The following is a 23345-nucleotide window of genomic DNA, read 5'->3' on the forward strand; positions in this document are numbered from 1 at the left end:
TTTATTATTTGGTTTGTCCTTTATCAAAAAGCAGTCTGATTTCCCTTCCTCCTTTTCAATAACCAATGAAGATTTTGTTTGCTTTCCCCTTTCTGTGCCATCTGCGAGACAATCGATTTTTTGCCCTCGTAAGAGCATGAATGCAGACTGATTTCAGAGATACATACTTCTAAATAAGATACACAAAAAAAGTAGTATCAGTAGAAGTGCCAAGGCTGAAAGATAGTTTATTTGATTTGTAGAGTGATAAACTGATAAACTGGTAAGTGTAACGCTAAATGAATCCAATGGCATGCACCACAGGGATTATTATCCGGTTACTGCTTCAGCTAAGTACCACTGTCGCTCAGTACTGTCATTAATAATTAATGCGGTGGCTGCTACACTCAGATCTACCACTACTAAGTGCCCTCCTGATCGTTCCTTTGACGTGGAAAAAGCAGCATGCAGATACAATTATTTTTTACTTAATAGGTCATTTGCCTCTTGCCCTGAAGAAAATAACCCATTAGGTAGAAGAAATGCTCTACAGTTTCACAAAGCAGAAGCTAATAATGGGATATGAAGACCTGTTAGAAACCAGAAGAATTATTTATGTTATGCATATATTATCTCTGGTGGAGCTTCAAGTCAAACAGGTCAGTATGCCAAAAACTTCTGAACTCTGCCGCTTAGGTATTGACTAATACTGGTGGTCATAAAGCACCCGATATTTTTTAATTGAAGAGCATAATTGTGCATCGCAGGATGCCATGTTATTTCAGATGCTTTTGTAGAACAAAAACTGTTTAAGCTCACAATAAAAAAGATTTATTCAATAAATATGCTTTCTGCTTTTGATTACCCCCCTTCTATGGTAGAGATGAATGCAGTTTTGGTCTTACCTGAAATCACATTTGCGAATCCTTTAACAAAGAAAGTTGCCTAAATTCAGCAACTTGCGAAAATGAGAATACAACCTCAGTCTCGTCTCCAAAGCCACAGATGCCTGACAGTCATTCTGAGTCCTTGTCTTTCATCTCCTAATTTAGGTGAGAGGATCCCAGCGCAGAGGTTGGGAGAGACGTGTTACACAATGCTTGTTTAGTGTAACAGATTTTGGTCAACACATACCAGCTGAAATTTGGCAGTCTAGGTAGGCTGCGAAGTTAAATTCTGCGTAGACATGTTTACCTTTTTGTTAGCTACAAAACATGTTTGGGAGATTACATCAAATACTGTGCTCTGATAACAGGAGCTGTAGTCTCACCAATTTGGAAATGGATGTGGCTGATGTTTTATGCATCGAATTTGTACACCGCAGTGGGTATGGAACTTTCTCCATAGCTCATCGCTGGCATAGGCCATATCCTTAATGGATGCCAGTTTAATAAGGTCAGATATGCCGTGGACTTCTAGGAGTTTTAATATATATTTCTATAGCTGCTGCTTTAGTTGAGATTATAATACTCTGACCTCCTGTTGTATGTAGCTATCTGAAATTGTATGATGTGCTTTATAAAGGTATTAGATGACTTTTCATAGTAATTTAACTTTTACTAACTCCTTCCAAATACACCAGACTTTCCTAATCTGCCATATTTTACAGATGTCTCCTTCTGGATCTAGATATTACATTCTTGGAAAGAATGCATGTAGAAAAAATTAACAAAATAACCTGTGCAGAAGTGGGTCAGTTTCTGGAATACCTATTGTCTTCCTAATTTATCTTAAAGTTTTGGTCTACAAATCTTTTCAGGCTACTACACCTAGAAGTGGTGCCCTAATGATTTTTTAAATTTTTTTTTTATATGTGAGGGTGTGAACTGCTGACAGTGAAGGATGCAAAATCTTCTCTTATAAATTTCAGTGATTCAAACATTTATTAAATAATTGACTTCCCTGTAGCACTAGGTCATGCCATAATGCAGTAGTTGTTGGACATAGGTCTGGTAAGCTTCTTTCAGAGTTAGAGCATAAACAATACCTACCATCTGAATATCACAAAGGTGTCCTTCAGTGTCTTTTAAAAAGCACAGGTTTAACTTTCTTTTTTGATAGAATCCTGCTATGGATTTTATATATATAATGTATTTTTAAGTTATTCTACAGTTGGTTTTAAACCAATTACCAATATGCAACCAAAACTTGTCAGAGTACTAGTAATATTTTGTGTGTAGTCTCAGACTATAAAACATTTACAGTATTTACTTTTTCCCTTAGAGCCTCTTCCTTTTTAGTAAAAGGATTATATAAGAATTAGACAAACCCCATTATCAGCTCTTTTCTCTGCCAAAAATAAATGAGAAATTAGTTCTTGTGGTCAGGAGAAAAAATTTCAAAGGCTCAATAGAATAAATAAGTTTGTTAGAACCAAGATTTCCAAACTTTAGAACTATAATCAACTTAAACCAATTTTGGAAATGTTGAATTGCTGTCAGTACTTTTCTAAAGAGAGCTTATTTAGAGCCAGTTAGTATTTGGCTTATAAACACATATATTTTGCAAGGAGCCCATCCCCACCCACTACATCGTCACTGCAGCCTCCTCTTCTTAGCCTAATGCTACCTTTTCAGCTGTGCTCTCACTGGATTTGTACCTTGTTATCCCAAAATGCTGTTTTCGTCAGTTGATGTGAGCAGCAAGTCGGCAATCACGAAGATACGCAGTTCCTTGAAGTTTTGTGAAAATTGGCAGCTGGGTGGAAGAAACCCAATGCCTTGACTGAAGAAGTGGCTTCAATATAAACTTGCAATTTGTTGTACATCAGAGAATCAACATGAGAGAGAGAATTATGAAACCTCGCAGTTTGCAGCCAACATGATAGGCAAAGCTAGAGAAAACCAGGCGTGGTTGTGCATTTGTGGGTGTTTTTTTTCTGTACATGGCACTGTACTACCATCACTCTGTGGCGGAGCAGGGCTTAGGGCTATGTCTGAAGTGTCCTAACAGAGCTGTAGGATTCTTCATGATGGTTTTTCCTAATGGAGCAGAACCAGAAGTTGTTTGCCCCTTTCTGAACAGGAAAGGTCAAAAGTGAATGACACTATAGCGTGCTCATAGTTTTGGCCCCAAGTTTTTTGTTGCCTTGGCGAATTACGATAGATTGCATTTATGTGCATGTATGAGTTTGTATGAGCATCCATGTATGAGTTTTGCAGAGCTTAAAAGGAATACTGCTGTTGCAATAGTGCTTTCTGGAGCCCTTTTGCCGCCTTTATGTCTCTTTGAAGGTTGTTATGTGGGTTTGAAAAACATAGTAAGAAAACATTTTTGCGGACATGTATGCTCTAAATATTTGTTCATTGAAGGGTTTTGGAATTACTGGTCTGCAGAACACTTGTTGGTGGCCTTAGCACAGCTGTCTGATCATGTTGCGTAGGCGCCGCTCCAGACACTAAGTGCTTACAGAATGGTATCTCATGCGGTTCTGCAGGGCAGATACGGATCTTGTGTGACTGCAAAAGGAAGTAGTGATCTCCGTATATCCGTTGAGATACAGCCCCATGATAAAAGCATTTGTGAACTTCCATTCTAACATTAAATAAGGGTGACACTCCATGCAATAAAATTACAGCCACCCAAGGCTTCCTTCTTAATAAAAAGCAACTAAACAAACTTGAGCAAACCATTAATTTTATATGATTTTACTTGCTCTTTTGTATATCCACTCTACTCTCCATATATATATATGTATATATATTTTTTTTTATTGGTTAAACTTCATCTTGTTCAGAGGTATGACATGACATCATGGTGGTCTAATGCATGAGATGTATTTTACATAGATGTTTCCCCAGTCTAATTAGTGAGGATTATTTTATACAAGCAAATCTCCAAGATACTGAGTCTTTGCCTCTATTGACATGACTTTGGGTATAGCCATGTCTGAATGATGTGGAATTTTTTAACAGCTCTTCAGGCTTGAAAACTGCTGACAATGTAAGTCCAGAGTTTCTGCAGGCTAGCCCTTCATTTCTGAACCTGTCACTGGAGAAAGAATGAGGAAGGAGGAACAGCAAAATGACTCCAGGGGACTTTCTCCTGAGAGGAGGTCAAACACAGCTGTTACAAGTAACTAGAAGAAGTAGCATAACTCTGTTCGAGTTCTGTGTATTCCACCAGCTTTGCAAAACAGGGTTCCATGAAGGGATGCTTACATAAAGAGATTAAAAAATAAAGAATTGCACCGAGAAGAAAGAGGCATGAATAAAAATGGATTTCAGTACTTCAGTGCAACCTCGTGTATCAGAGTTGTTTATTGATTTTAGCTTAGTAAGCAAAAACCAAAAGCAGATTCTTTCAATCCTGGATATACCGCAAGATCAGAGTCTGTCAGTATGAATACTTGGGAGGAAGAGGACAAGCTGTCAGCATGGGGTAAAAATTAAGTTCTTGTTCAAAAGATACATGAGTGAAGGATGTGACAGTGAGTAGCTAAGACTTCCAGGAAAAAGAGAGTCAAGGAATGAGTCAGCAAGCATGAATAAAGAATATTTAAAATGTCAAAGACTAGACATCTGTTACAAGATGTGGATTTCTTTCTTGTCCTCAATTTCACCCAAGACTCTTCTTTCCCAGGCTTCTCTGGTCTGCCTTTGGTAATGTAGTGATTAGAAGTATTTGCCTATACAAGTACTTTCATTTAGAAATGAGGAGAGAAAAAAAAAATATACTGTGAAGTAAATTATATAGTATCCATGTCCTTTTTTATGACCTTCATGATTGTAAACACAGTACTGTAATATATTAATCTTTTTCACTTTCTGTTCCCACTCTTCTTTCTTTTCATTTTTTTTAAACTAGGGTATCTGATAGACCCTTACATAAAAGATAAACAGAATATTTACTGATTATTTTCACATATTCCTGTTAATTTTTTACTGTTTGTGAAGTGCAAACTTCTGGAATTTCTACACCTAGTCTTAATTTCCACAGAGGTTTGTTTGTTTGCCTCTGATTCTGCCTCTGAGTTTGAGCTATTTGGAAATAATCTTTGTAGGGAGGCATGTCAGTAATTTATACCATTAAGAGCTATTGCTTTTCTCCAGTAATACAATTCATAGCAGCAATGAAGAGGCAGGATGTTGTGTCAGCCAACATTTTGGGCACCCCCAAATTAAAATTCTTTGAAATTGTTTGAAAATCAGATCTGTTTGCACTGACTACACACTTGGAAGACAGGGAAAGCACTGAGGAAATGCACGTGGTACTGACTTTTAGTTGGGAAGCGGAGGAAGGAAAGGAGGAAGAGAAAGGGTGGATGGGCAGTTGTAGACCAGTCAACTAACTTCAATTTCCAGATAAATTATTGAATAAAAATTCCAAATATGCGTAAGTAGTTGAAAGATCAAAATGAGATGAATTATATTCAACAAGTTGTGTCGAGCCACACGTGTTGGATCTGCTTTTGTGCCTTGGACAGTCTCATTCTGACCGTCATGCTTCAAAAACTTTTTTTCTCTGCATTCATTTCCTGTTGTATACTTTTTTCGTGAGTTCAGATTATTGAGGACCCACGACTTTGTCAAGATGATCTCTTGTCAAGTTTCCTCGTTCTTTTTTTCAGGTGGTGCAATTGCTTTAATTTTTCTCTGAGGAAGTGTACTACTTTTCTGCCAGCGAAATGTAATCAATTCCTCGAAATTGGCGTCTTTTATCTTGGTGCCCACTGTTCTTCTTCTTCCTCTTTTTTTCCTAGAAATGCTAAACTAGTATGTAATGTTTCAGCTACTTGAGCTGCCTATGTATGCACAGCTGATTCTTCTAGAAGTGCTGCTGACCATTGGGAGTCTCCTCCTCTCATTCCTGTCTTCACCTTCTCTGTCAAACTGTGTGTTGTGTGTGTGTGTGTGTTTCCCTCCGAAATCATTAATAGAATTTGCTTTTCTTTCCCAACACGAGGAGACAGATTTTCGGACAGCTATATGGGTCACTCTTCTGAGCGGGTCCTGGTTCTCCTCACCTTTCTCTGCTCATTTTCAGCATAACATCTTCCGCTCCCCCCTTGCCAAGGTGCTCCCCCGGCACAAGGTCCCCTTGCTCCCCTGGCATGTCTCTTCCCTCACCCCAGCTGTCTTCCTGAACAGGCTCACTCTGCTGTACATCCAGCCTGCATGAATTACCCCATCCATTCTCAGTTATGCTAATTGGCAAAGGTAATCAGACTTAATATTTAACACGTTCAGGGTCTTCTATTCAGTTTCCTACATTTCTTTCATTGGTACAGATGTCTGAAGCGTTCTGTCAAAGGACCGTTTGGTTTTGTTTCCTTGCCACCTCGTATCACTTATTTTAAGGAATAATCATGCTAGATGTCTTTCTCACTTCTAGTCAGATATAACTGTCAGGTCATCATGAAAGACATTTCCCATGAAGAGAGGAAATATTAGTGGTAAGGCACTATTGAAATACAGATCTGGAAGAAGGGAACGGGAGTGTATTGCAGAAAAATGAAAGTTGACAAGAACTGATGCAGACACTTGAGATTACGAGGGCAGAGATCCTCTTGTGCAAAATGAAGCTAAAAGGCATCAGCTCTTTGCTTACCAAAGCCAGAGAATGGGATTGTTACTCATAGGTAAATCTAGAGACTGAGCACAATGTGGAAGAGCTAGGTAAACTAATGGGTGATTGATGCCAGAACAAATGCCTGTAAATAGGTTACAAATAACTTCAGGCTAGACACTGGAAGATGACTGCTAACCAAGGGAGAAAACGCATTTCTGGAGGAGTTTCCACTAAAAGAAGCATTTAGGCTATGTTGTGGCAGCGGGAAAAAGAGACCCAAAAAAAGTGGAGGGGCAATATGAAAATACTCTTGCTAGGAGGTTGTAGGAGACACAATAAAATGACCCAATAATACCTTCCAGTCTTGAGCTTTAGAAAAGATTTACAATACACTAAAGCCTGTTTCTCTCATACTCACTTTCATTTGCTTTTTAGAAAAGAATTACAAATTTACAAAAAAATTTACAAATTTTTTTATATCCCATACATAATTAAAAGCAGGGATTGATTTAGCAAAACCACACAAATGTAACTTCTCTGATTCTTTGAAGCTGTGAGTTAAAAAGAGTTGTTTTCTGGGGAGATAAAAGAGTGATTCTTTGGTTTTAATGATTATTTAAAGGGCTAACTGGTAACTCCTGGTTATATTTAGAATATTCTTTGTCCCCAAGAATTGAACACTCATCTTAAAATCAATGGTTGCCAAGTGACAAGCAATTAAGATATAATTTGATTACTTCTGTACAAATAAAATATTGCCTTGGCCTGTAATGATGGTAACAAGGCAAAGGTTATGATTTTATCAGAGTTTTGGAGGTTTTAACAAGACATGTACATCATTTTTGGCATTTCTGTAAGCCCCTTGCAAATTTCAGTTAATGTATGGAACAATTTGTAGGATGTACTTTGTGTTTATGTTCAAGGGTAGAATAAGGGGGCACACTTGGGGTTTTGTTTTGTTTTTAATCCTGTAATATCATCTAAAAAAATATTTTTGCCAGAAAAAAATTTAAATTATTCTGTGCAAGTCTTCTTTGCTGGGAGCTCTGGATGGCCGAGCAGCACTGACACTGGCAGAATCAGTATTTGCCACTTATTTCTTCCAGTTCATCTGAGTAGGAGGGTAAATTCCTGGTGGATGTGAATTCGCTGATTGTGAGCTGCCTCAAAATACTGAAATAAGACATTGCAAAGACCAGTCACAAGAACCATAATGAAACTATGTTGTTCTTATTTACTAAGCTTCACTTGTGCTTTCACAGAATTATGTTATTGCAAATTAGATTCTTTACAAGGGACAATTGTTTTTCTGAAAATTAAAGTGAAAATAAGGCACATAGCAAATGTAAGAGAAGATATATTACCATATTAAATCCTTAGTTTATGAGGAGCATGAATTTTCAAAATATTTTTATTGTTTCTGTCAGATTTCACTAGTACAGAAGTTTCAAATCAAAATTATTAAATTCTCTCAGGGGAGATTGTACTCACCATTACTATTATTATTTACTTTATCGCTGGCATGAGTGTTCACACAGTAACAAAGATTAGGCTGTCCAAATAGTTGAACCTGGGATAATCAAGTAGCTTGCAGTGGACTGGATTGGGACTACAGATATTTTCAAGTCTAGAGTACATGTGGGAGGTGTAGGAGGTGTCCACTATTTCTTCAGGAGCACCCATATTACTCATTTTAGCTGCACTTTCCTAGGAAGCTGCTGTTGTATTTGCTCACTTTGCAGCCACGGAGGTGAATTTCAACATTTCGCTGTGCTGGAACCGTTTCACTTCCTCAGTGGAGGCTGGGAAAATGTTTCTGAGGGATGCTTCTGTGTAAAATCATCCACCTTTCTTACAACAGTCTTGTGGGTGATTTTTCTTTTTTTTTTTTTACTTATCAGTTGCAATATATATTACCACTCTATAGACAACAACAAAACACATCATATAAAAATTACTTGTTTTAATGTGTTAATGAACAGCAAACACTGCTGTTATGCAATCATTTTCCTTTTTGTATCTATAAGGCTGTACAACTTCTTTTTTAAAAAATAGTTTTCATACAAAAAATGGACTTCTTGCATGTGGTCTGTACTTTAAGTGCAGTGATGAACATGACACACGGTGGAATTCTGACCTTAACAAAATATTGCTTTTTTTGATATCTAATATCAATACCTTACATAAATAGAAGACTTCATGTGAAAATGAAACAGCAAAGTAGTTTCTCACCAGTCAGACACAGTGTAGGAGCCACTTTTAAGGATTTAAGTCTAGATGATTCTTCTCCCCCCTGGTTCTTGTTTCACTTTGCTTTTTCTTCTGTTTAATGAAGGAAAGAAAGGGCTTCAGATCATGAAGGACCATCAAATAAACATGAGCACTTAGGAAGATGATGTCATCTTCGTATTTTATGCATCCATGGAGAGCTGAATGGAAATATGAAGGAAGAACAGGGAAATGTGTATTACTTCTGTATGTGGCATCAGCTATTCTCTTACCGGATCGCAGTGTCATTTTTTCTGTCAATCACAGCTATGAAAGAGATACTGTAAAAAAAAAAAGGTAAAAAAAAAAAAAACAGAAACAGCTCAGAAAACAACCACAAGAACAAAGTATAAATATAGTCTTCAAAAAGAGCTCGGTTGGTTTGGTTTATCCTAGATGGCGCGATGCTGAGTGCCGAGGGAGAGCTCCGGCAAGAAGAGCATCTTCCACCTTCAGCTAGGGTGCGAGCAGGAGCTAGAGGTCAGCCGGCAAGGTGGATATCACACAGACAGAGATGGGGAAGCCCTGAGAAGAGAAAAGGAGCCTTGCAAAGCTTTGCTGAAGTTTGATGAAGAAATGAACAGGGTGGTTTAGCGTAGGAAGATAGTGCAGATGAAATAACTTTTTATTTAGAAATTAGAGTGTGAGGTAATTTTAATCTGTTTAATAAAAGAGTTTATCTTATTAGTATATAAACTTTAGGGCCAGGAATATACAAATGTGTAACCAGTATGTCCTGTTCGTAAGGAAAACGTTGCCTGTGGCTAATCCTCCACCAGAGGGAGCTAGAACTGTCTTTAAAACGTTAGCAGGAAAGCCTGGCAAATAGCACCGCCTAAACTCGACTTGAAGCGCTTACGTTATTTTCTGACAAAGCCAGTGTTTGAGCTGAAAGGCTGTACGCAACGAGCTGCTCCTCCACGGGCTTTGCCCACCCTCGGGTCAGAGGGTATATATCCCCCTATATCATGATGTGTACTGTGCCAAGGAATTACGAGCAGTGCGAAGAAATTGTGCTACGGCTGTGCAAAGATGCAAGTGTCTCACTGCTATTAGCCCTGTTTGGATAATTAGCACAAAAAAAAAAAAAAAAAAAAAACAGTTCCTTATCTGCAAGGTTAGTTTATTGTGCTGCATATCTGAGGCAATAAATGCGGGGGGTGAACTGGGGGGTGAAGCTGGAAATAAAACATGCAGCGCCTCACTATGCAACAAAAAGAATAGTTTTTGGATCATTGAGTTGGCTGTGTAAAGCCGTACTTAATATTGACTTAAACAAAACCACTAACTGGAACCTTCTTCTAGGAATACATGTGCTACATGGGAAAAAAACCCCAGACTTATAAAATCGGATCGTGGATGATAATGACTTTCGGAATGACACAGAGTTTTGAAATTAACTGCAATAAAAAATAACTGGTTTGAAGGAAGAGTACTACAGCTAAAAAAAAAACCTTCCTCTGGCAAGTAAGTGTCCGTTAAGAAGGTCAGCTGGAACTGCTGGTTGAACACATGAAGCTTAAGCTGAATCCTATGCTGGAAATGTGGAGCTAACTGAGCAAGGGTGTATGCTGAGGGAGGCCTGCGAAGAAGCCTTTCCAGGGAGATTCCTGGGTCAGGGAAGTGTCCAACACCAAAGACAGAGACCTGCGAGTATGAAAACCTGTAGGTACATAACAAAAATGAGAAATTATGGAAAAGTTTTAAATAGGCAAACTGTAGAAATACTTCTGTTCTCAAGTCAACAATATTAAGTAAGAACATTCTCATTTTTGCAGAGAAAAGTATTGTTTATTGCATCATTGGAAGTTACAAACCAAAAAACCCCACTTCTTTGGGCACGAGGTGGAAAGATTTCAGGCTTTGGCATCTAAGCGCATGTGAAAGAGGTAGTACAACACTTGCAGTTCACTCAAGAGGCAAAACATCTCAATCACTGCACACAATAACTGGTTGGTGGCTACTTAGACTAGTGTGCAGAGCAAGCTGCCTTGCTACTGTGATCTGCGGTGGGTTTGCCTATGTGTGAAGTCCGTCTTGGTGGCCTGAGCCTGGTGTCTGATGCACCCGAGGGCCAGTGTTGAGGGGCAGCAAAGACTGGTTAAAAGAATGAAAAAAAAAAAAAAAAGACTTAAGGCAGGGGATACGTTCTGGATTGTAAAGTGTTATTTTTATTTATTTGTGTGTGTGTGTGTATGTATGTGTGTGGATGTACAAACACTTGCTGTATCACGCCCCAGGGTGGAATTCTTGGTGTGTCTTCCTCTTACTTGTGCTGAGGGCAATGGGGGCTGTGGGAGGAGGGTGAAGCGCTGGGCAGTATCTCATCTGTTTGACTCCTGAAAACTTCACTTGACATGTGTAAAACTGACCTACTTGTAACCAGAGACTGAGTTTGTAACTTTGGTTTTCCGAAGGCCAAAAAGCTTTTTGTGTTCGAAAGCTTCTCCTAATACACATTACTGCTGGTGTCTCCACCACTTTGCCCTTTGGTCTGATAGAAGCAGCCAAATATTGAAACATGATACTCTTGAGGATTATGCAAACAAAGGGAATATTTGCATATAGAGAATAATATTGACATTTGCATGTGGCTCACAGTGCCACTTCAAATTACACTGAGCAGGGTTATAATTCAGGCTTCTTTTTTAGCTTTGCATGCTGTATGAATTATGACTGATTCTTAAAAATACAAAGTGCATCACTAGAGAGCTCAGACACAAAGTCATGTGTGGCTAAAACTTATAATCAAGGCTAATATTACCAGCTAATGCAAACAACTGTAACATTGTATAGCACCAAAATGCATTTAAAATATCAAGCGCCCAACAATTGAAACTGTACTCAGATTTTTCTTCAGCCAGCTTGTTTTATTGAAAACATCTCTTAAAAGTTAGTGCAGTACAAATATTCTCTTTTTGATGTTAGCAGTCGTATGACAAAATAGTTGTGTGGGAAGAAATATCTTTGAGGAAGCATCTTAGCAAGTGCCTCATTTGTTAAGTAAAAATAACTTTCTGTCTGGCAAGGGGAGAAACACTTGCCAAATACCAATATGGGTTTTTTTAGAATATTGCTTTTATACAAATATTACGAGATCATAAAGCAAACATTTTCAATGAGAAATATCTTTCTCTCATTTTTTCCTAAAAAAACCCCCAAACCAACCAAGCAATATATTCAGCATACGTCTTTTTAAAAAAAAGGGAAAAATACCCCTAGGAACTCAAGGGTTAGAGAATATACTGATATACGTACTGACTTCTTTTTTGTTTTATGTGACAAAGGCAGACCAGAGGCTGTGCTGACCTTTATGGAAGAACAGATCCATGGGGAGAGAAGTTTTTTTCTGCCAGACGGGAAGCTATCCTACTCAACAGTTAAGGGCAGTGAAGGAGGATGTTAAAGTCATCTGTTATCCCAGTGAGTGAAATGCAACCTTAGGGCTGTTGTTTCTCTAAGGCTAAAGGCGTACTTACACAGAACATCTAATTTACAGAAACTATAAAATACTCTACCACAATTAGTTTAATCCAATAAGCTAGCTATCTGTTAGGGTTTCAAAGTAATCTTTTAGTGTAAAATATTTATTGTTTTTCTTCCAATATTTATTCTTCTTACTGTGCACATAATTCCAAATTTTGTGTTCTCATTATTATACTACATAAATCTCCATGTCTGCTCTGTATTGCAGACATTGTATTGTTAATCACTGTGTTACATTTCAAAAATCTTAAGCAAGCTTTTTATCTGCTTATGCAAAAAGTTTTTTCTGGTTCCCAATGCATATCTGGATATAAAAAAATAGATATAGATAATCAGTATTTGCTAAAGCAAAGAGTGAAAATTAGGAATCTCTGATGGATATAGGAGTAATCACAGTCCAGACAATACTATTATAGCAACTCAGTATGTAAATACAAATTATTGTACTGTATGATAGCTGATTAACCTATGAAATTTAGGAACCCCAAACTGGGGTACATATTTATATAAAGAAAAAGAAAATACGTATTATATAAAAAAGGCATCCTGACTTTATATGATGAGATAGAAAACTTCCAAAGCAGCTTTAGCAGCTTGTGTTTCTTCCTTGGTTTTCCTTTCAGTAGATTGCATGACTATAGATTTTCTCTTTTGTTCATTAAAACTTCTCTTATAAAGTCAGTCAAAACACCATGGTTGCAAAAAGTTATTATTTAAAAAAGTATTAATGAGACCGTGGCTTCATTCGGATTATGCAGTGCTCTCATTCAAAGGAATTCAAATGAAACTTGTAAAACTGAAGGGGGAAGAAGAATCTTGCTACATAAGAAGATACGAGCTCCCAATAAAATAGCTGAATCAATATAAAAATGAAATTGCAGTGCCTAAACACCCAGCACGGTGAGTAGTGAGCAGAATACAAAGAGGGAAGGTAGCCTAGCTCTCCCATGCTGACTTCAAAATCTAACTAAACAGCGCTTTATTCTGTGAAACTAAAGTGTAAGAGTTAAATTGCTTAACTGGAGTTATTTTTAAGTTAAAAGTGTTTTGGTACAGATCATTCTGATGTCTGTAGAGCATCCCATGTGTCTGGTAACTGGGAGCTCACTCTGGTTCACGTGTTGTGCCTTCTCCATTGCCGTCAGGTTGGGGATGAGGTGGGTGGGATGCGTTGTCCCTTCCCCCGAAGCGAGACCCCAGTGCGTGCTTCTCCTTACCAACCCCACGCTGCTCTTGGTCACCCGTGGTCACCTGGTGACCTGGTCACCCTGGTCACCCACCAGCAACTGGGGAGCTGCTGCTGCAGGAGCCTGGGCACCACCAGCCAGTGTCACAGCCAGAGAAAACAAATTAGGCAGAAATCAAACAGGAGTCAGAGGCTCAGAATGTGGCAGCTGTATATTGCAGAGTGTTGTGAAGTGATAATGCCTTAGTGGTTAGACTGTATCAACATAACTTCCCCAAGTGGTGGCAATCACCAAGCAAGTCCTTTGGAGCCTTTGCCACGCACTATGCTCTTTAAAGTCTTCAGGCATAGCCAATGTAAAGGTTGTATCATAGCTTTCAGAAGCTGGACTGTAATGGTAGCACAGTTCCCAACCTGTTTAGCAGCAGTTGTGTAGCAGATCTAAAATCCAGTTTGTAGAATGGGGCAGCTCCATGGTTTTGTAAGACAAATGGGAGGCTTCAAGTTGCTTTTTTTTTTTTTTTATAAGTCTCTCTTTCATGTCTGTAGGCTCCTCAGTATAGGCTATGGGTTGTACTTAAATTAGGAGTTTCCAATGCAATGAAATATTGTGGAACCAAAGCCTGTAATCAGTGCCACGATATATTTCATGGTGAGTATAAAATGTCTTAGTGGTGCTAAGCCCACCTCAGTGGTGCTGCATGCAGATAGTGTTGGGCAGACATTGATTTGCTGCTTACCTGTATGATGGATATAGCTTATCATGATTTGCACGGCACACCGGCGATCACGCCAGATCAAATGGTACCTAAAGTTTGGGCGAAATGGAAACATGATTGCCTACCCCAGTTCTGCCCAAGCTCGCTAAGCAGGTTGATGGTAGTTCAGAAGGCTCCAGAACACTGTCTGGTTAGGTGTCTAATGAATTTACTTATTTAATTTAGAGAACCTTTAAATTACACTTGGTCATAATGGACTCCAATTAAGACTGTGACAAGGAGTGGTGGTGCATACAAATCTGATGGAGTGTTAACTGTAGAAGTTTTAATCCAGATCAGGCCAAGATCATATATGAAAAAAAGTGTATTATTCTCCTTATTCTTGAGTTAGTATGATTTGACCTCCATTGTGATTTATGCTATAATATATTGGCATCTAGTGGAAGGCGAGTGTAACTGCAATGTAAATTTTGAGCCAACTCTTCATGGTGTTACTGTATGGAGCCTTACATCATCGCAGAATCACAGAATGGTAGGGGTTGGAAGGGACCTCTGGACATCATCTAGTCCAACCCCCCTGCCAGAGCAGGGTCACCTAGAGCAGGTTGCACAGGAACGCGTCCAGGTGGGTTTTGAATGTCTCCAGAGCTGGAGACTCCACCACCTCTCTGGGCAGCCTGTTCCAGGGCTCTACCACCCTTGCCACCGGTGTATCCCATTGCTAGAGTAAGATGTGTTTCTGTACATAAACCTGTGGCAATACGGATTTGCAAAGAGCATATGTAGCTGAAGCTCTGTATTTCTGAAAGAAAATAAATATATACTATTGCAAATAGATTTCATGGTTGTGCCTGGGGGTGGTGTAAATTCAATGACTTATAGAAATTAGAATTTAGGAACTGACTGTTCAAAACCTGTATGGTTAGCTTACCACAAGTAAATTATTTGTCAGCGAAAACATCATTACTGTATAAAAACAGATGAATCATTACAAAATATTTATCTCAGTTTACCTTCCAGGGAAACAAACCTACTAACAAACAGTTGTGTTGTGGTACAGAGATGTATGGTTATATGAAATAAGAGAAATTCAGGATTTGCAGTAAAATAATCTATCTTCTTTACATGACAGTAATAATGAAATACCAAGAAATGTCTGTATATATTATTTATGAACATGTATATACAAACCTACATAAAATCAGATGCCAACTCACAGAACCACAGACAGTAAGGCTGAAAAGGAGCTGAAGGAAATATCTTGTTTGTACACTGAGACTGGTGAACTCTTCAAAAAGTACGCTTGATCTATAGCAGAAAAGCCGCTCTCTTTAATCTGTGAATAGGAACAAAAGAATCTGGGCTTCTTCTGGGAATTTTCCCAGGAGTAGTACAAAATAATAATTATCATAGTGATAACAAACAGGACTTCAATACCTGCTGGTGGTGTTGATACAATCAGAAACTCAAAAATTATTGGGGTTTGACTCTGTGGCATAAAAGTATATAAGAACTGAATACAGGTAATAACACTGAATACAAGTCATCTGACAACTTGAAGTGAACAATTGAGGTAAACCTAAAAATAAAAGGAAATCTCCATTGACTATGAAAAGAGTAAGGAAAAAAAAGCTTTTATCCAAAAGCAGATAAGGGAATACAAGCTGTTCTGGAATATATAAACAATAATATATTGCTTTAATATATTCAGGAATAAAAGAGGACTAATAGGCAAAAGTCAGCCGAATCCCTCCCTGATACAAAGTTCTCCTGTGAGTTCTTGAATGTGGGGCTGATGTTTGCAGGCTGAAATTACTTTTGTGGAGTATTGAAGGTGAGGTGAATTCCTCCTTTTCATGCAAAATTCAGCTCAGTTTTAATTATAGAACTACGACTAATGCCACCATAATGTATATACATGCATTTGTACATACTTTTTTTTTTTTCATAATGTTTGGTTCAAGTGAACATTTGCTTAACTGTAGTAACAGAATACGTAGTAACATGTGAGTATGCCACATGCTGATTTATCTGGCAGCATGCAGTTAATTTTATACTACACTATTTTATATCTGTTGAATCAGAGAATGTTTTAGTAGCCTGGTGGATTTTCATCTGATATGGGTATTTTCCTGTTTGTGTCTCTAAATGTTAACGTCACGTTTTAATTAAATGTTATGCAAGACATTTTTTCTACTTTTTTTAGGAGTAGCTGAAGGATGAAGGTTGAAACATGAAAGATAGTTTCATGTTATTTCAGAATATTCATGACTCCTGATGTACTTGTTTAAAAAAGGAAATGATAAAAGTCAATTTATATGAAAAAGATTGAAGTAGAAATGCAGAACAGTATACACACAGCATTCGCAGTAATAATTTCTTCAAAAACTTCTGTGATTGCCTGGGAAAGGATTTGCCTAATTACTGAAAAATAACCTATTAAATATGTGATTTTAACCTTATAATTCCGGGTAATGAAAAGTAATAGGGGATTTAAAAGTTCTCAACAGCAATGAGTCTGGTTTAGCAGAGTTTGCACAATTCCTTTTTCACAATTGCTTTTTGAATTTTGGTCACATCAAGTGGATCAGGAATAAGAGCTGCTTTCACTTTTCAGAGGAGCGTGTCCGCAACCGTATGCTGTTGATTTGGCATAACTTGTAGTGCTTCCAAAACTTGCTAGAAAGCTACCGACTTGAAAAAAAAAAAAGTGGAAGCATATAATTACATCTCTCAGACCAAAATTATGCTTCAGTGCCTTCTCCTTTCTGTTGCTTTTGTTCTGAAAGGCAACAGAAACGGCAATTACTGGCAACACTAGATACTGGCTGCTCCCTATAGCATGGAGGGTATGTATGTGTATATCAATGCACATGCCACACGCACATAGTCTTTTACCTTGGATCACAATTTGTGGCAGCAGCTAGGGAATGAAATGTAATCTCTTTCCATTTCTTGTTCTTCTTACCCGTTGTGCTTTGGAAAATACCTTGGGTCACTGCCACAACGGGCTGTCGCAGTCCTTATCACACAGGGAGATGGGAAGCAATTGCACAGCTTACTCAGCAGCACATAGAGGCCTTTACCTGAAATTATGCCTTATTCACGTGGAATATCTTCCCCCAACCCTTGCTCACATCCTGGAGATGATACCCTACTAGCTACCCCTAGCAAAGCATTTGAGAGTCGTCCAGCAGCGGTGGGAACTGATGTGAAGGCATGGTGGGACCCTTCAGGGGGTGCCAGCTGGGAGAGGCACCCCTGGGGAGGAGATGAGGGCTTTCCAAAGCTAAGGCAGCCTGGCCGCCTCCCGACCTGTGTTATTGTCTCCCCGGCATGACTGTCACCCCTGCTGTGGAGTAGAGAGGAAGGCAAGGGCTTGCTGCATTAGCATCCCTTGCAAAACTGGAAAGGTCACCATTGGTACAGAAACCCAGGCACTAGGAATCGTGCTCGTGGGCCAGTGTGCCAGTATTTCTGAAAGCCAGAAGGCACACCACATCTCAAGGGTCAAAACTACACACACAACTCCCTCTCTGAAATGCTTATACACCAATGCACGCAGCATGGGGAATAAGCAGGAAGAGCTGGAGGTCTGTGTGCGGTTGCGGGGCCATGATCTCATTGCAATTACTGAGACGTGGTGGGACAACTCGCATGACTGGAATGCTGTCATGGATGGCTATGTCCTTTTCAGGAAAGACAGACCAGTGAGGCGAGGTGGTGGAATTGCACTCTATGTGAGAGAGCATTTGGAATGCATCGAGCACTCACTAGGGGCGGATGAAGAGCAGGTTGAGAGCTTATGGGTGAGGATTAAGGGACAGGCAAATATGAGGGACACTGTTGTGGGTGTTTATTACAGGCCACCTGATCAGGATGGGGAGACTGATGAGGCTTTCTACAGACAACTGAAGGTAGCCTCGCAAGCGCAGGCCCTGGTTCTCATGGGGGACTTCAATCACCCCGATATCTGCTGGGAAGACCACACAGCCAGGCATGCACAGTCCAGGAGGCTCCTCCAGTGCATTGATGACAACTTTTTGACACAGGTGGTACAGGAGCCAACAAGGAGAGGAGCACTTCTAGACCCGGTACTGACAAACACAGAGGGATTGGTGGAGGACATTAAGGTTGGGGGCACCCTAGGTTGTAGTGATCATGAAATGATTGAGTTCAGGATCATGGGTACTATCCACAAAACAACAACAAGAAGTAAAATTACAACCTTGGATTTCAGGAGGGCTAACTTCGACCTCTTCAAGAAACTGCTTGGAGAGATCCCGTGGGCTAGGGCTCTGGAAGGCAAAGGGGCTCAAGAAAGCTGGTTGATATTCAAAGACCACTTCCTCCAAGCTCAGGATCGGTGCATCCCTAAGAGAAAGAAATCGGCCAAGGGACGCAGGAGACCTGCATGGTTGAGCAGGGAGCTTCAGAAAAAGCTCAAGTGGAAGAAGGAAGTTTATAATAAGTGGAAGAAGGGACTGACCCCTTGGGAGGATTACAAGAATGCCACCAGAGCGTGCAGGGATGAAACAAGGAAAGCCAAGGCCGCCTTGGAATTAGACCTGGCTAGGGACATCAAGCACAACAAAAAGAGCTTCTACAAGTATATTGGAAGCAAAAGGAAGACCAGAGAAGTTGTAGGCCCACTGCTGAATGAGGCAGGAGTCATGGTGACGGAGGATGTGGAGAAGGCAGAGTTACTGAATGCCTTCTTTGCTTCGGTCTTTTCTGCTCGGCCCAGCCCTCAGGAGTCCCAGGCATTGAATAAAGTAACAGGGAAAGAAGAAGACTTCCCTTGGGTTGAGGAGGAGCGAGTGAGGGACCAATTAGATCATCTAGATATTCACAAGTCCATGGGCCCTGATGGGATGCACCCGAGAGTGCTGAGGGAGCTGGCAGAAGTCATTGCTGGGCCGCTCTCCATCATCTTTGAAAGGTCCTGGAGAACAGGCGAGGTGCCTGCGGACTGGAGGAAAGCCAATGTCACTCCAGTCTTCAAGAAAGGCAAGAAGGAGGAGCCGGGGAACTACAGGCCGGTCAGCCTCACCTCCATCCCTGGAAAGATGATGGAACAGCTCGTTCTGGGTGTCATCTCAAGGCACGTGGAGGAAAGGAAAGCTATCAGAAGTACTCAACATGGATTCACCAAGGGGAAATCATGTCTGACTAACCTGATAGCCTTCTACGATGGCATGACTAGATGGATAGATGAGGGGAGGGCGGTAGATGTGGTCTACCTTGACTTAAGCAAGGCGTTTGACACGGTCTCCCACAGCATCCTCATAGGGAAGCTTAGGAAGCGTGGGTTAGATGAATGGACAGTGGGGTGGATAGAAAACTGGTTGAAAGATAGAGCTCAGAGGGTTGTGATTAGGGGCACAGAGTCTAGTTGGAGACCAGTGACGAGTGGTGTTCCCCAGGGGTCAGTACTGGGTCCAGTCCTGTTCAACATATTCATCAATGACCTGGACGAGGGGATAGAGTGCACCCTCAGCAAGTTTGCTGATGACACCAAGCTGGGTGGGGTGGCTGACACACTGGAAGGCTGTGCCGCCATACAGAGAGACCTGGACAGGTTGGAGATCTGGGCAGAGAGAAACCTTATGAAGTTCAACAAGGGCAAGTGTAGGGTGCTGCACCTGGGGAGGAACAACCCCATGCACCAGTACAGGTTGGGTGCTGACCTGCTGGAGAGCAGCTCTGTGGAAAGAGACCTGGGAGTCCTGGTGGACAACAGGATGACCATGAGCCAGCAATGTGCCCTTGTGGCCAAGAAGGCCAATGGCATCCTGGGGTGCATCAAGAGGAGCGTGGCCAGCAGGTCAAGGGAGGTCATCCTCCCCCTCTACTCTGCCTTGGTGAGGCCGCACCTGGAGTACTGTGTCCAGTTCTGGGCTCCCCGGTTCAAGAGGGACAGGGAACTGCTGGAAAGGGTGCAGCGGAGGGCTACAAAGATGATTAGGGGACTGGAACACCTCTCTTATGAGGAAAGGCTGAGGGATTTGGGTCTCTTCAGTCTGGAAAAAAGACGACTGAGGGGTGACCTTATCAACGCTTATAAATACTTAAAGGGTGGGTGTCAGGACGATGGGGCCAGGCTCTTTTCAGTGGTGCCCGGGGACAGGACAAGAGGCAATGGGCACAAACTGGAACATAGGAAGTTCCACCTAAACATGAGGAGGAACTTCTTTACTTTGAGGGTGGCAGAGCACTGGAACAGGCTGCCCAGAGAGGTGGTGGAGTCTCCAACTCTGGAGACATTCAAAACCCACCTGGACGTGTTCCTGTGTAACCTGCTCTAGGTGACCCTGCTCTGGCAGGGGGGTTGGACTAGATGATCTCCAGAGGTCCCTTCCAACCCTATGATTCTATGACTCTATGACTCTATGAATCAGCCCTTTGGGGTAGGGAAGAGGTTATTTCCCCTTTTCTCCAGATTTTTATGCAAATGAACATTCCATCATCTTTGTTTTCTGTGGTTTCTTTTTTCCTTCTCTTTTTGGTATTTCTTATTTTTTTCTTTTCCCATCTGCTCCACTTTTTGAACCCATGATGTTTGTGAAGTCAAAATAACAAGCGTGAAATAAAATAGGTTTGCTTATTCTAGAATATATTCAAAGTGATGAAAAGTTTAGGTTGTTTTTGTTTTCCAGATGTTCAGTATAGAAATTGGCTCTTGCATTAGAAAACCATGTACTTTCAGTGGTTTCAGTCTCCAGAGCAAGAGAAAAACAGCTTTTTTTCTTCTCTTCAAGGGCACTAGAACTCAGTCACATACTCCAAAATTGCAGATGGCAGAAGATGATAGTTCTCAACGGATTACTCATTTAAAAGGCATGTCCTAAAAATCTTTCAGCCCTCAGGAAAATTCATGTGTCATATGAGAACTTTTCAAATATTAGGATGTTGATCTTGACTGTTTGACAAAGCTGACCAGAATGCAATGCCTTGTTTCATCAGAATGTCACAAAATGTAAATATGAATTTTCTAAAAAGTGGCCTATCTGTACTCCAAAAACCTAGAAGGTGATGTTGTGGTTTGGGCAAGACTGGCCACTGAAATGAATGAAAGGTGCTCTTCCCAAACCTCTCCGTTGAGGTAGAGAAGGGTAAGAGAGAAAGAGACTTATGAGTTTAAAAGAAACGAAACTACTTCAATGAAATATTAATAATAAAAAGAAAGATAATAACATCAAAAAAGAAAATAATAAAATATGTACAATATATGCGAAACCAGTACCGAGCTCCCAGGATGACATGATGATCACATCACTGGCAGGCACTGGGAAGTCCCAGCGATGGAGCAGAGCTGAATTCAGGAACTGGATTCAGGAAGACATGGATCAGGATCAAAGGCAGATGAACAGACTGCCCTCCTTGGACAACGGCCGTTGAAGAAAAGAGGCTGACCCTGTGATCCCTCAGCTCTTACACTGAGCATTGGGCAGATGGGATGGAATACTCGTGTTGGTCAGTTTGGGCCACCTGTTAGTTGACCTTGGTTATTATAGCAATAAGTATAAACAAGAGCCTCTCTGAGCACAATTCCTTGGTATTAACTACAAACATCAGGCCTTATCTCTGCTAGAAGTGGATAGTGTCTGAAAAATATGCCATTAATTTCAGAGAGTGCAGTTAGTTAGACTTAACTGAAAAGTAAAATTACTGAACAGAAACTTCATTCCATTTTACCTCAAGCCAGGACGGGTGAAAAAAATAAGGCCTTTTACTGTGACTGTGGGAGATGCTCTTAGGTTCTGAGAGAAAGCATATATTTTTCCCCTCCGAAACTTTCAAACCGTATTAAAATTCCCAGCTTTGCCTAGACTTTTGCTCTGTAAACCCCAAGATTCCTAGGTTTTGAGCTAGGTCTGCTTGCCAGTAGCATGCCTCGTTTAGCATGCTCTTCTCTCTGTACACTTGAAAATGAGTCTCCTGTCAGAAGAGTGTTGGCAGCAGAGTTCAGTCAGGCAAAACCCGAGGTGTCTTGTCCAGAGGTTGCTCCCATTCTTTTGTTTTGGTCTTATAAAGAAGGCTCCCACCAGCAGCACTATTTAGCTATACAACTATATTTTGAAGCAGTAGAAGTCCCATGCTCTACAACAGCTGTTTTACTCAACTGAGCTTCCAGTACATTTTCAGGCTTACAAGGTCGGAGATGTATACTTACGCTGCTGCACACTGCAGAGGAAGACACGAACATGGATTTTTGCATATTCATTTCTCCAGTCTTGTTTGCATATGGCTTTAATTCATACCAGACAGCCTTTGCCTTAATGTTCTCACACTAATTCTAGCTCTCGTGAAAGAAAGAGCACTTTGAACACTGAATATACAGACTTTATAGACCACTGCTGGCAGCACAGCCATTTCAGGAATTCTAACCATAGTTGGGAATATGTTGCCTTTTATGCTTTCCAGCAGCAAATGTACTGATTGTTCCTGGAACCCTCCTGGGGAGCAAACCGCTGAGTGCCTTGTGATTTAGCTCAAGTCTGCAGAAAAGCAACTTTTTACTTCTTTTCTTTTGTGCCATAAAAGTAAACTTTAACTGGAGGTGTTTCAGAAGTGTTGTCCTGTCTGGCATTCCCCTGACCTCGCCACAGGTGCTGTTCTTCCTTGGGTGCCTGCAAGAAACCAAGAGCAACAATTTCCGGCTACTAAAGCCTGTAGCTCTCTAAGGTATGGGCAGCTTCATTGTGGTGTTTGACCACATTAATTACGCTTCTGATCAGCTCAGCTTTGCCTGTGTTAGCAGGGTGCTAGACTCATGGGTGGGCAAGGAGGGGTTTTTCCCCAGAGCTACCTCCTGGTGGGGTTGCTGACTTTTGGGTCTGACTGGGTTGAAGCATTAATGGTATTGCGGTGAAGCCATGACCAGTACTGTTGGGGTCAGTGAGTACCTCCTCTCTGCTCAGATAACCCATTTTGGACTGGACACATTTTGGGGTTGGACAGCCTCCCGCTTCTGAAGTTGGAGTCCAACCCATGTCAGACTGCAGAGGGAGAGGGGTTTGCAGCGGGGAGAGGGCTGGCAAACTGTAATTTCCTAGGTGGAGATGGGTTTGTTTTCCTAATAGCTGCTTCCAAAGATTTGGTGATTTGGAGAAAGTATTCATTTCTATCAATCCCTTAAAGCCTACTGAAAAAACCCAGGCAGGATGGGAAAAATATCCTGGCAAGGTTTCTGG

The 23345-nt window shown here is 40.6% G+C and overlaps 1 long non-coding RNA gene across 2 annotated transcripts in view; it reads left to right on the top strand.

Annotated features, from left to right (window-relative positions):
- Window positions 1–10197, top strand: part of LOC134512070 (uncharacterized) — a 22764-nt gene extending 12567 nt beyond the window's left edge. For both annotated transcript variants that reach the window (XR_010070033.1, XR_010070034.1), the window contains exons 3-4: window positions 475–638; window positions 10063–10197. This is a non-coding gene — a long non-coding RNA (uncharacterized LOC134512070). The remainder of the gene's footprint in view (window positions 1–474; window positions 639–10062) is intronic.
- Window positions 10198–23345: the final 13148 nt, after the last annotated feature.

The sequence above is a fragment of the Chroicocephalus ridibundus genome, chromosome 2 (genome assembly GCF_963924245.1).
Source record: "Chroicocephalus ridibundus chromosome 2, bChrRid1.1, whole genome shotgun sequence".
In the NCBI taxonomy this organism is placed as follows: domain Eukaryota; kingdom Metazoa; phylum Chordata; class Aves; order Charadriiformes; family Laridae; genus Chroicocephalus; species Chroicocephalus ridibundus.